This window comes from Phacochoerus africanus, chromosome 2 (assembly GCF_016906955.1).
Source record: "Phacochoerus africanus isolate WHEZ1 chromosome 2, ROS_Pafr_v1, whole genome shotgun sequence".
Lineage (NCBI taxonomy): Eukaryota > Metazoa > Chordata > Mammalia > Artiodactyla > Suidae > Phacochoerus > Phacochoerus africanus.
In genome coordinates this window covers 32946815-32959835 of record NC_062545.1, presented here as the reverse complement: position 1 = coordinate 32959835, position 13021 = coordinate 32946815, and the positions used below count along the sequence as shown (strand labels likewise).

The 13021-nt window shown below is 42.6% G+C and overlaps 1 protein-coding gene across 1 annotated transcript in view; it reads left to right on the top strand.

Annotated features, from left to right (window-relative positions):
• Nucleotides 1-10378: 10378 nt before the first annotated feature.
• Nucleotides 10379-13021, top strand: part of TMEM200A (transmembrane protein 200A) — a 70031-nt gene continuing 67388 nt past the window's right edge. Inside the window, exon 1 of the mRNA XM_047758809.1 lies at nt 10379-10968. The gene's annotated coding sequence lies outside the window, so the exon portion shown is untranslated. The remainder of the gene's footprint in view (nt 10969-13021) is intronic.

Genomic DNA, 13021 nt, shown 5'->3' with positions numbered 1-13021 from the left:
CCTGTGACACTTTTTCATTTTATTGATTTAGGTTATTAATATGGGTATTTTGTAGATTGAAATGAATTTTAGAAATAAAATTCCAATTTCTGTCACTGCACTTGTTAAAGGAAATAAGGCTACAACTTAAAAGGACATGATTTAGGATCACCCTCCAGCAACAAATTAGGGAGTTTGCTGGGATTGTCTGTCCTGTCCTTGGCCCAGATTTTAGAAACCTCAAATTTATTACAAAATGCAATCAGTTCCCCAAAGTGACCTTTGACTATGTGTGTCTGGTTGTCTCAGATACATTATTTTAGGGTAATGTAGGAGAAGGAGAATGAGGCCAGAAAGAGGATCATAATAAGGACCCTAAAAACCTGAGACTCGTGGAGGAAAACATACTAACATAGATGTGTCCACAGGTCAACAGCTTTCACTCAGACATGGGTTCCCCTTCAAAGTATGATATTCTAGAGCCACTGGTCCCTGCGGAATTGAGCTGCTTTTTAAGAACCGGATAGACTACTATTAAAGCCCCTGGTTCTCTCAGCACTGAGTCAGGGGAAGCTGCACTTCAGATCTTTGCCCCCTACGTGCCCTCAGCGGCAGCTCCCTCAGTGTGTCTCTAACGGGGGACCCAACTGATTTGGGTGTCGCTTTTGTTTCTAAACTTGGATGGTGTGTTGGATTCTTCCTTAGCCACGGTCTCCTTGTTTATCCAGGTGATTTCACTGAAAAGCTGTGAAAAGAAATAAGCTCCTCTCTAGTGGAGAAAGTTTGTGATCCCTTGATATGGTTCCTGGTGAGGAGTTCTGTTTTCTGAAAAGAAAAATGCTGAACCCACCAGGCAATGAAAGGAGACTGTGCTTCAGCAGGGCAGCCCAGGTGCCTATCCTTGGTAGGACAGATGATGTGACAGATACAGGGAAGGGGTGGTAGGAGCCAGAGGGATCAGAGCAGGAAAGGCAGTGGCAGAAACAAAGAAACTTCAGTGTGGTGGCTGCTAGTAAAACATCTCACCCTGGGTGTGCAGTGGTGTGGGGTGTTGAATAGTTGGAGAAACCACAAAAGGTTTGTGCCAATTAAAATGCTGCAGGGTCTTTTCCATGTTGAGGTGCTTTTTCATCTATTCCATTTTTTTTTTTTTTTAGAATCATGATGATGCAAATTGATTGTAAAAAATGGACATCTCTCCCCTGTTTCAAACGCCTCCCTGGCTTCCTATCATATCTAGAATTAAAGCGTGAATTCTGCAAGGCCCTGATGAGTGGGCTTCCTGACCCTTCCACCGCTCTCATCTCTTAACACTCGCTTCTCCCTCCTCCGCATCACCACACTGCCCTTCCAGATGGTACCCAAACACGCCCAGAACTTTCTACCTCAGAGTCTTTCTGCATTTGCCATTCCCTCCACCTTATATCTGCAAGACCCAGCCTTATCCCACACAGATATTTCCCTAATAATCCTCTCCAGGAGAGGACTTCTCTGATGCCTCTGTATGAAACTGCGCTCTCAGCCGGAGACCACTCTTTAGCCTCTTTCCCTGCTTTATTTTCTCCATAGCACTGATCACTTCCTGATGCTACGTTTTGCAGGTAATGATTTTTTCGGCCCCTCTGGGAGTTAAGTTATTAAAGGTGGGAGCAGCTGGCCCAGAACAGGGCCTGGCACGTGATAATAGGAACTCATGAAAGGTGTGTTGAATACAAGAGCAAAGAGTTGTTATCGCAAGTTTATTGCTTCTAGCCTTCCCAAAGATGGCACCAGAGGCCCCAATGGCCTTCTTGGCTTTCTTTTTTCCCTGACGTGGAGCTCATCAAAATGTGCTCTACCCTCAATCCCTTACCTTGTTCTAGATCCAGTAGGTTCCCATTCCTGTGGAATATTTGTTCACCTGTTGGAACAGTAGGGAAAAAATAAGAGGACAATCAGACTCTTTCTGGCTTGCAGTAATTAATTCATAGTTCTCAAACCTGAGTGGCTCAGCTTAGTGTTACTTCACTTTTCATATTGCAAGTGATTCAAACACTTTTATCAAAATACTCCTTCTGTTGAAGAAAGCGGATTTTTACTTTTATATCTCCCGTGCTGTAAACTAGCAGCATAGATCAAATCATTAGATGTGAATGCAGAGTTTCTTTGATACAGTGTTTTGCCTTTAAATGTCCTTGGATTTGTAAACGTCTCTCATAAATCATCTTTTCATTTCCATTTTAAAAAGTCTTCCTTCAGGAGTTCCTGTTGTGGCACAGCGGAAATGAATCCGACTAGGAACCATGAGGTTGCCGGTTCGATCCCTCGCCTTGCTCAGTGGGTTAAGGATCTGGTGTTGCCCTGAGCTGCAGTGTAGGTCACAGGCATGGCTCAGATCCAGCATTGCTGTGGCTGTGGTGTAGGCTGGCAGCTGTAGCTCTGATTAAACCCCTAGCCTGGGAACCTCCATGTGCTGTGGGTGCAGCTCTAAAAGGACAAAAACAAACAAACAAACAAAAAACTTCCTTCAAAATTTCGGGCCCAGTAGATTTTGGGCCCTTAATCTCTTGACTTGTAGTAACCCCTGGCAAATCACCTATATTGTCACTAGGGTCATTTTCCAGAAGAGAAAGGGTATTGAGCAACAAGACAAGGAACTTGTATTTTTATTCTAGGCCTGACATTTATTAGGTGCCAGAATCTGGGCAAGTTAAACTCTTTGAATTCCAGACATTTCAATGTGTATCTTCTTGCCCAAGGTTAAAAAAGTAATTTCAAATTCTCCATTGGGTAATTAATCAATCTGTGAAGGAAAGCCTTCTGGCACGCTATACACTTTACAAAACACTGTAAAAGAACATTGTTCAGGATTATATTTGGTAAACTTTGTGAAAGCACTGTTCACCATTTCTTGTTGGCATGTGTCAACTTTTGTTTAAGTAATTAATGAGGAAGCTTACAGGAAGACAAAAGAGCTGATTTGACAAACACTTGAAGAATGGGGATTTATCTTGTCAGGAGAAGAAATGCTAAATTTGGTATAAGGCTAGTTAATAGGATTAATGTCTCTAATAGCAATAATGTATCACTTTCTGTCTTTTTAAAAAATCGTTTGATGGCTGCGAATCAAATATACTATAGCAAAAAGTTCTCCCATAGAGGCAGAAGAATATAAGCAGATAATGTTCTTGTTAGAAAGATATCGAAAAATCAGGCAAACATTTTCCTGCTTTTTCCACATTTTGAAGTAAATTATTTTTTCACACATCTAAAAGAAGGAAATACAGTAAAGCTGCAGATGGATTGCATTTGCAAGAGATTCCTTGGGACGTTCTTTAGATACAGTGAAAGTTCAGGAAGATTTCAATTCAGTTTGCAGATCTCAGGAAGGATTTCAGAAATTTTGTATTTTAGCTGATGAATTGGATGGTGAAGACTGGCTGTTAAATTTGTGGTTGCTTGTACATGTCAGGTTTGGAGAAAAGGTCCGAAAATATGGAGGTGAACTTCCCAAATCTGGCATTTATAAGGAAGATCTCTCTTGTTGCTAGGTCCACAGTTAGAGAGGAGTGAAAGTTCTTAATGGTTGTTATTGTCAATTTTTGAATGTTTGTTATAAAAATAATATGATGTCACTATAAAGCTATTTAAAAGAGGTTCCCATTGTGGCTCAGCAGTAATGAACTCCACTAGTGTCCATGAGGATGGGGGTTCAATCCCTGGCCTTGCTCAGTGTGTTAAGGATCTGGTGTTGCTTCCAGATGGTGTTGCTGTGGTGTGGGTTGCAGATGTGGCTCGGATCCAGCATTGCTGTGGCTGTGGCATAGGCCAGGGGCTATGGCTCTGATTTGACCCCAGCCTGGGAACTTCCATATGCCACACCTGCACCCCCCCCAATTTTTTTTTTAAAGGACAAAATTGTATGAAGTAAAAATTAGAAGAATCTTCAATCTTTAATTTTATTCCCCATTGGTAGGCCCAGCTACCAACTTTGAACAAATCAGATGTTTTTGAGGACACAGAATTAGATGAGGTTAAAACAGCCAATGAACTCTTAGTCTTCATTTCTTACGTAACAGAAGTAGTCTGAAGAGAAAAGGTGATGCATTGCTCTGATCATTGAATACCAGTGCTAGAAACTGCATATAAAGACATTTATTTTCTGAATTTCTCACATTTATCCATATTCTCAAAGACCTAGTTCAGTGTATCATTTTCCCTTACCTACCTGGGCTGTTACCAAAATCCTCTACCATCTTTGCCTGCCTGCTTCTGAGTCTCCCATCCCTTCTAACCAAGCTCTACCACTGCCACCAAAGGGATAGTTTACCGTTCCTTAATTTCTCCAAGATAAAACTTAGCCCCATTAACCTGGAATGCAAGATGTTTTGTGAGCTGGTCCCTGCCTGCCTCTCCGAACTCCTTTATAAAGCCCTGGCTTACTTCCACACTCTATCCATACTGGCTTTACTGACACACCTCTGAATGTACCACACTGTTTTCTCCTCTGGAAACTGAGCGGTTCTTCCCCTTTGAATTCTTTCCCCCATTGTCCACCTTTTGAAGCCTCCTTGTCTTTTAAGGCCAAGATCTTGTATCTCCATGTCTTTGAAATCTCCTTTGAGGTATAGCTTCTGAAAGGATTACCTTACTTTATATCACCATCTTGTACCCTGATTAGGGCATTTTTCATATTGTAATGATATGCTTATGAGAGGGCCAAACATACCAGTCCACAGATATGAAGAAAGGGCTCTGAACCTCTCATTTCTATAGAAACCTAATGCAATATAATGTCCAAAGCATTATGTGAATGCTTTCTGAATCAATGAATGAACAATTAAAACTTACAAAGCTCTACTTATTTTATCATAAGGCCATTTCCTTAGGTGTAGAGACATAGTTAGGGTGAGGAAATGCATAGCCTTCTAGGGATATGCTGACATCTCTCAATCCCCCAGGGACTTCAAAGCAACCTATCATTGGTCATATTTTACAAGTGTTGAATAATCACTGAATAGGAATAGAAAGGAAAGACTTGGGTTCTGGTCATGGCTCTCCCACTCTCTGGTTTTACGATTTTGAGACAGGCACTTATCTTGTGTTCATAAATTTTAAAATGAGGCAGCTGAAAAGAATGATAGCTAAGGTATTTTAAAGTTGTTGTTTTCCAGCAACTTTAAGAATGAAATGTAGTGCCTAAAAGAAGATTTGACCTGCTCAAGTTCATTACAGCTCATTCCCTTATGGAAATGAATGTTTTTAGATCAGCAGTACACAATGAGCAATGATCCTAAGGGTCAAAACTCATTAAATGACTATTGTGATAGAACAGATGATCAGGTTAGACATTTCTTTTGAAAAATGAATATGTCAACATTTCCTCCTGTTCTAAAAAAAATGTGTGAAAGGGTATTCCCCGGGCTTTTAAATAGCACAATTTAAACTGCTTTCTATTTTACCAACATTGTGGCTTAATTAAGGTCTACACATAAGTGTAAGTGATTACTGTTTACAAAGTCAGCCGTGTGATGTACAGATTTCTGTTGGTAGTATAATTATGGCATCCAGATATTTATAAATATTTTTGAATTCAAAATGCCAAGTCATCTTGTACTAGATTATTAAAAACATATCTAATATAATTGTCAAGAAAGACTTTATCTTTCTTTATTCCAGATCAGCAATTATGAGTGGAGAATACCAAACTGAAAGATTTGGTAGGTTTTGAAATTCTCTTTTATTGAATATTATTAATTTAATGTCCATGTGCTGTTGATTTGATTAATCTCCAGCATAAAGTGGAGATTAAACTGTTTTACAATAAATTTTCACCATGCCTGAGAGTGTTATGCTGAGAGGGCACGCCTCCAGGGTAGTGGATAGAGCACTCGCAGGGTGGTGGAGAGATGTGTTGAACACCTGCTATGTATTGGGCCAAGTACTTAAAAAATACAATTTGATTATCATCGAATCCTTAAAACAGCATTATAAGGTCATACTATAATTATTAACAGTACGAATGAGAACAATTCAAGCTCAGAATGGTCAGTATGAGTTGAGATTTTAACCTTGTTGTTTGATTCACAGGCTATGTTCTCTGTGTAACAGCATGCTGCCATCAGCAAATAAATGTAGCTAAAAGGGCAACCTTTGGGATATGCCTCTGGAGGGACTAAAATGAGAGGTGATATAAGCAGAGCACCAGGAGAGTCACAAGGCAATGAAAATTGTGTCCTTATGCAACACTTCTCAAATTTCAACAGAATAATCACATAAGGATGTTATTAATTGCAGAATATCATTCAGTAGATTAGAACTGAGACTGAGATCCTGCTATTCTAACAACTCCTCAGTGATGCCCATGTTGCCAAATGCCAGGCCACACTTTGAGTGGCCAGGTGCTAATGCCCCTTGATTGGTTCAGTACCATGGACAGTGGAACAGGTGGGTAGCCACAGCCATCTTCTCTGCCATTTCTGTCAAATCTCTAATATCTTCTGTGGGTAGATTCTTGTAATGAAACACACAGTCAGAATATTTTTTAAAGTACTTCTTGGATAGCCAGAAGCTATGTGGTGATCCTTCCCTTTATAGAGATAGGTACAGATCTGTCCAGAGGAAAGAATTGGGGCTTAGAAGGGACAGGGGGGACCTGCTTCTGCATTTTAAAAATGTATGCTTCTAGTACTCCTCAGGTAGATAGTAATCAGATTTATTATCAAATGGGGCATTAATACAGAATTCATAAAATATTTAAGTAATACTATCAGCCTCAACATTATAAAATATCTATTTGAAATATCTAACTTGCACATCTGATGAAGAGAAATTAGTAGCAATGTCTGTTGTTAAATCTACTCAACTATTAGTCAAGTAATAGCACCAAATGAGAGAGAGAAAAATTTAAACTTGGCAAATACTAGTCAAAATAACAGTAAAATAAAAATGATTTAAAATTTTTATTTTTAAATGTATTTCTGCTATCTTTTCTTTCTCCTTGGATTCCTTCCACCAAATTCCATATTTTAAAGATAATCTCAGATAGATAATTTTCTTTGACTTTGTCTTTCTTTACCTCTTTGAAACAGCAACTCTGGGTTCCAGCAAGGATTCCTCAGGGGCAATTTATTTCACAGCTGGAGCAAAGTAATTCAGATAAGAGTCTGGTAAACAATCACATTTGCTTTCCATTGAAGATATTTTTTATTTTCTGGTTGAGTGGTTTTGTTTTGCTTTTTTTTTCAGTTTTCTCAGGTCTGTAGATGCTATGGGCTACATTTATGGCAAAAGCAAATGAGTATAATTCCACACAAACTTTCTAATAAGCTTTCCCTTAGCCTTGTTACATGATCTCCTCATTTAAGAAGACATTATTTTTCATACCAGTGTATGTTTTCAAAATTAACCCATTCAAAATCTGTTGCCATCTATCCAGCTTACATTTATAGTATACCAAGAATGAAAATATTGATCTTCATATTTCAACATTTTTTCAAGGTAATTCTTTTTTTTTTTTGCTTTTTGTTTTTTGCTTTTTAGGGCCGCATATGGAGGTCTCCAGGCTAGAGGTCGAATCAGAGCTGTAGCCGCCAACCTACGCCACAGCCATAGCGAAGCAGGATCCTGGCCATCTCTGCAAACTACACAACAGCTCATGGCAACGCCAGATCCTTAACCCACTGAGTGAGGCCAGGGATTGAACCCATAACCTCTTGGTCCTTAGTCAGATTCGTTTCTGCTCTGCCACGACAGGAACTCCTCAAGTTAATTCTTGATTTCAGAGGAAGAGTCTTCTTTTTTACTATGCATGTAAAACTAAGTATGTGTTAAGAATCTGTGTCACAGTCTTATGTGTATTATTTCATTTAATTTGTGCAAGAACTCTTTGAAATAGGTACTTTGTTCTGACTAAAGGGATGGAAGAAATGAGGTTCAAAGTCCCTCTGTTAGTAGGTAGTTGAGCTTGAATTATAGGGAATGTTCTGTTCCCACTATGCACTCTTGTAAGATGGGATTTTCTAGTGGAAATTTACACATCTCAGAAGGACACTGCAAAAATAATATTATGTGTGAAGTGCAGTGCAGCTTGATATTGAGAGGTCCCATCCATTATCTCAAAAGAGGATATGGAGCTAAATTCAAAATCCATTACTGGCATAGTATTTTCACTGCACTTTTTTCAGACAGAGAGATACTGGCCATTAGCAGAGATTAAATAATTTACCTGGGTTTGTCTTGAGCACTCAATGCCGGAGCAGAATTTATAACTAGTATCTTGGGAGTTGCTTGGTCTACTGAATTGTAGATAATCCTTTTTTTTTATAGGACATTTTACCCCATCTTTTCTGAGACTAATAGTAATTATTTCAAAAAGGAATGTAAATAATTCCCTTCTGGTGATCTTAAATAGTCCATTTTTCTACTTCTTCTTTTTTGGTTGAATCACTGAAATCTAAGTTCAGAAGTGAATCATCAATATTTGTGGCCAAAAGAATGTGCTTATTCCTTTTTTCATGGCCCTCACCAGTCCCTCTTTGAGTGAAGTTCAGTCCTTCAGTGTGTAAAATGATTAGATGACCCTTTTAAATGTGTCACTGCTTGTCTTAGGATGTCATGTTTAATGATCTTAATGGGAACTATGAGCCCATTATTCATTCCCTAGGAAGCTAGTGAACATAACCAGGAGATAGCCTTTCTCAGGGGCTTTACAGAGACATGTGGCTTCAGGATATTTCTTTATGAAATGTAGAGGCTACAGCTAGAAGGATGGCCCCATGGAATCACACCCCTTTGATGGGATGCCTGGACAAATGTGTGAGAACACCTAAGCAGTTGAGCAGGTGGCTGTGGGCTAAAGAGTATAGGAGCAGGTGGGGCAAAAATAAAACTACAGATGGTTTACAGGGGTGACTCATTTCTCCACCCCCTTCCAACTTCCAACCTCTTTAGCTGTTTTTAACATTTTGATTGTGAAATTTTTACTAAAAGTGCCAAATCTCCAAATTCTTCTAGTCAAGCCAGGAAGATTGTACTGAAGAAATCCATTTCTACAGCAGTCTCTCCTCATTGCCACACATATCTGATTTCCAAGATTTTTTTTTCTTGTCTTTTTACAGCTGCACCTGTGACATATGGAAACTCCTGGGCTAAGGGTCCAGCTGCCGGCCCATGCCAGAGCCATTGCCACAGCAACACCGGATCCCAGCCATATCTACAGCACAGCTTGCAGGATCCTTAACTCACCGAGGGAGGCCAGGGATCCAGCTCGCACCCCCAACGTGGGTTCTTAACCCGCTGAGCCACCACTGGAATTCCTCCAAGATTTTTTTAAATGTTAAAGTTTTGCATGGAATTCTGTCCCCCTCACCCAACACATTTTCCACATCCAGAAACAAACTCTAAGTGAAAATGAGATTAGTAGACTGCACGTTGAAAAACACAGATACAGTGCACTAGAATGCCATATTTGCCTTCCAGTCACCACCTGGAGACACACAGGTAAACCCCACGCCCAGGTCTGGGGGCGGCTATGCTCTGTACATGCCAGGGTCATGGGTGGGATATCTGGTATTCCAGAGTTTAACATACAACTTTATTTACGGAATTGACCTGCATATATTTAATCCTCACTTCTGACTCTGCCTAATAGGAGGTGACCATCATAACATGTTACTCTGTGAATAGGGCACAGTCCCCACTCACCGGATGTTTGGGGGCAAGGAGGATTAACCTACACCCCTCCTTGGCTGTGATGTTTGGAGTTGAACCTGAGCACTGCTCATCCAAGTCCTCAACGATCAGGTTCTCTCTCGTCCGCCCTGCTCATGACCCTCGCCCGAGGGACCCTCTCCTGGAGTCCCTTTCTGGCCTAGACCGGATGGGCGCTCCTGGACGTTGACAGTGTCCGCCCGGCGACGGGTTTGGCTCGGCTCGCGCAGCGCCCGCGCAGCCCGCCAGGGGGACCCCGACCCGCCCAGGAGGAGTCAGATAAGAAAGAGTCCAAGGGGCGTGGAGCAAGGGTCCTGCAGCGTCTGCTCTAGGAAAACCGGGAATCAGCTGGGGCTTCTCCACTGCTCCGGGAGCTGGCAGGACCCAGACTCTGGGACCTAGGGTTCCGGCGAGAGGCGCGCCCGGCGGGTGGGTGTGTCCGTTTTCACCCTCTGGCCTTCGAACCCAAAGAAGAGCTCCTGAGAGCGGGTATTTTGTTCCCAAAGATAGATTTTTGTCTGCAGTGCTCCCTGCTCTGGAAGCGCAACTTTGCGGCTGGGGCACAAGTAGTGGGGGTTGAGGGTCCTGGAGGGGGAGGATTGGATTTTGTCTGCGTCCTCCAAGAGGAGGCGGGTGGAGAGAGTGGAACGGCGGGGGGCTGGGGGGGGGGAGTTCCCACGGGTCGTGGGCGGCGGGAGATTGGAGCGCACCCGGATCGCAATCGCGTGGCGCCCCTCCTGGAAGCCAGCCCTGCACCCTGCACTCCGCCCCCAGCCGCCTCTGCAGCTCTTGAGGCTTGAGGTTTGGTGGGGAAATCTCTCTGGAGACAAGCAGAAAACTTTTCCCCTCCCAGCGCCCGGGGGCTCTTTTGTCTTTCTAGTGTGGCGGCGGCGACGACAGAGCAGCGAGTCCCTGTCCCCTGCCCCGCGCCTCGCGCCGGGTGACCTCCGAGGGCAGGAGCGCTCGGACTCCGGGCGCCCTATGGCTGCGGCCAGCCGCCCGGCGACCCTTGCCGGGCCCGGCCCAGAGGCCGCCTCCCGCACCCCCAGCCTCCCGCCAGCACCCCTTGCCACCCGCCCCCTCGCTTGACTCATCCGCCCGCTGTGGCCGCTCCGCGTCCGCTGCCCAAGCCTGGCGGGGATGGGGAGGGAGACCGTGGCTGCCCGCGCCTGCTGAGATTCCAGCTGACGCCCCCGTCCCCATCGCTTCCTTCGCTCGGCTCGCGCCCGACGTCCCACCGCTCCGGGAGTCAGAGCCGCGAGAGGTGACTGGACCCCCGAGGCCCCGCGCTCAGGACAGGTGAGGGGAAAGGAAAGGGTGCTGCTGGGGCTGGCGGGCTGGGTGGGCCATCCGTGCAGCCGAAACGGGGCGCTGCTTCACACTTCCCCCCCCACCCCAACCCAACCCCTCGCCCCGCTTCGGCCCCCAGAGTTAGGATAAACACTGTCTCCTGAAGTTTGGGAAATAAACCAAGCCCGCTGTCCGCTCTGGACTCCCCGGTCCCCAGAGCGCAAGAGGAGCCGTGCGGGGCAGCCTCCCAGAACCCAGAGCCTCAGAGCGCCTGGCTGGGATTCTCCAAGCTACACCCTCCTTTGTCTCCGTTCCAGAGAGTCAGCATTCTCTGTAAAGATGTCCACGGCGTTAATTTATAGTACTCTTTGGCAAAGAGCGAAGTGTGGTCAGGATTTCCTAAAGCAATATCTGTATGTGGTAATATCTTCATAGGCAAAATGGAGAGGCGAAGCAATTATTTGTCAAATTCAGCACTCTTCTTCTCCCTGTATACTCTGTCCTTAAGAGAAAGGGCCGGGGGTTTGCAAGATTTGCTCCATTAATCATTCTTTTGCTCTAATTAATTGCCGAAGCCAGCATTTCACATTTCGTAGGTACAGAGTCTCTGTGTGTGTTTACTGCCCCTAGATTTCGATTGAGAAATATGTGTATGTGCGAGTTAGTGATGTTTGTAATAAAAACAATTCATTATTCAGTACGAGACATTGGTAATGCCAAAAAGTTAGATGCTTCCTATACATGTAATTTACTAATTGAAGTCAATCCAAGCACATCTTAACCTAGTGTTGGACTAAATACGTTCAACTAAAGTGTCTCTTGTCTTGTTTTGCCTTCTGAAGACCTTCGGAAGTAGTTGTCGACAGATGCATGTAGAGAAAACATTTAAAGAATTGACAAATATTCTTATTTGTAGGTAAAAATATTGAACTCTTTAGGTTTTACTGTCCAACCAAGTTCTGAGATACACTTTCTGTAGTGCTTTATGAATAAATATTACTAGCTCCTATGAAAGCTATTTACTTTGCTGGCTTGTCACATCTTACATTATGGAAACACTTGTAAAATGACCTTCAGTTTGTTATTTGACTACTGATGCTAGAGTATGTTACTGTTTTGTGAAAGGTAGGCTAAATTTCCAAACTTCTGAAACCTTACTTTATTTTCCCACTACTTTTTACCCATACAGAAGCATTTGCTTTGCTTTCATGCTTTTCAAACAGCTTAAATGAAGAACGAATGTTCTTCTAAACAGAAAATTATGTTTCTATTGGGTAGAAGCTATAGTTAAATGCTTTAGGAATTTCATGTCATGGGATTTTTTTTTTAACTCTTAAAATATATATCTGAGTGTTGGGAATCATTTTCTCTCATGAAGTCCTACTAGAGAGCACATAATTGTGAGATGATTTAGCTATAATTTGTAACCCTGGTTATAATTAGCTTTGTATCCTAGGCTGGGGAAGTCTGCAGAGGAAGGGATTGTGTGGGAAGCTTCTGTATGCAATTTCCAGGCAGTTGGCACTGAGAGAGCTTACCTGTTGCTTCTGAGTCAGGTCCAGGAAAATAAATGTAGTATTTCCAAGGCACCCATATTCAGAAGGGATTCTTCAGGAGTGAGCATTGTAAAGAAGGTGGCTGCACTTGTTGCTCCAACTTGGGAGGAATTATTACTGAAGCTTTTGAATGTCCCAGGAGTTAGGTTGCTATATTTGGACTTTTGTAGTTTCAGAATTTTGACCACAGCTCATTGGCAGAGAAAGATAACTGCTGACATATAGGGGGAATGGATCTGAATCATTTTTTTAAATGGTCTGATTTCCATGATAATTTTCAGCATAAAGGAAAAGAAGCTCATTTTAATATAGAAAAGTAGATAAGAACAAAGATAAAAGCAGATGTCACTTTTTACATTTCTTAAAATCGGTAGAAGGTGAAGTAAGTCCTCATGGTAATGCATATTACTGATCAAATAGATTATAGAGTCTAAAAGAGGAGGCAATTTTAAAATAAATGTCATTTGGTATTACTCTACCTAAATAGGAGATAGCACTAGGGAGTC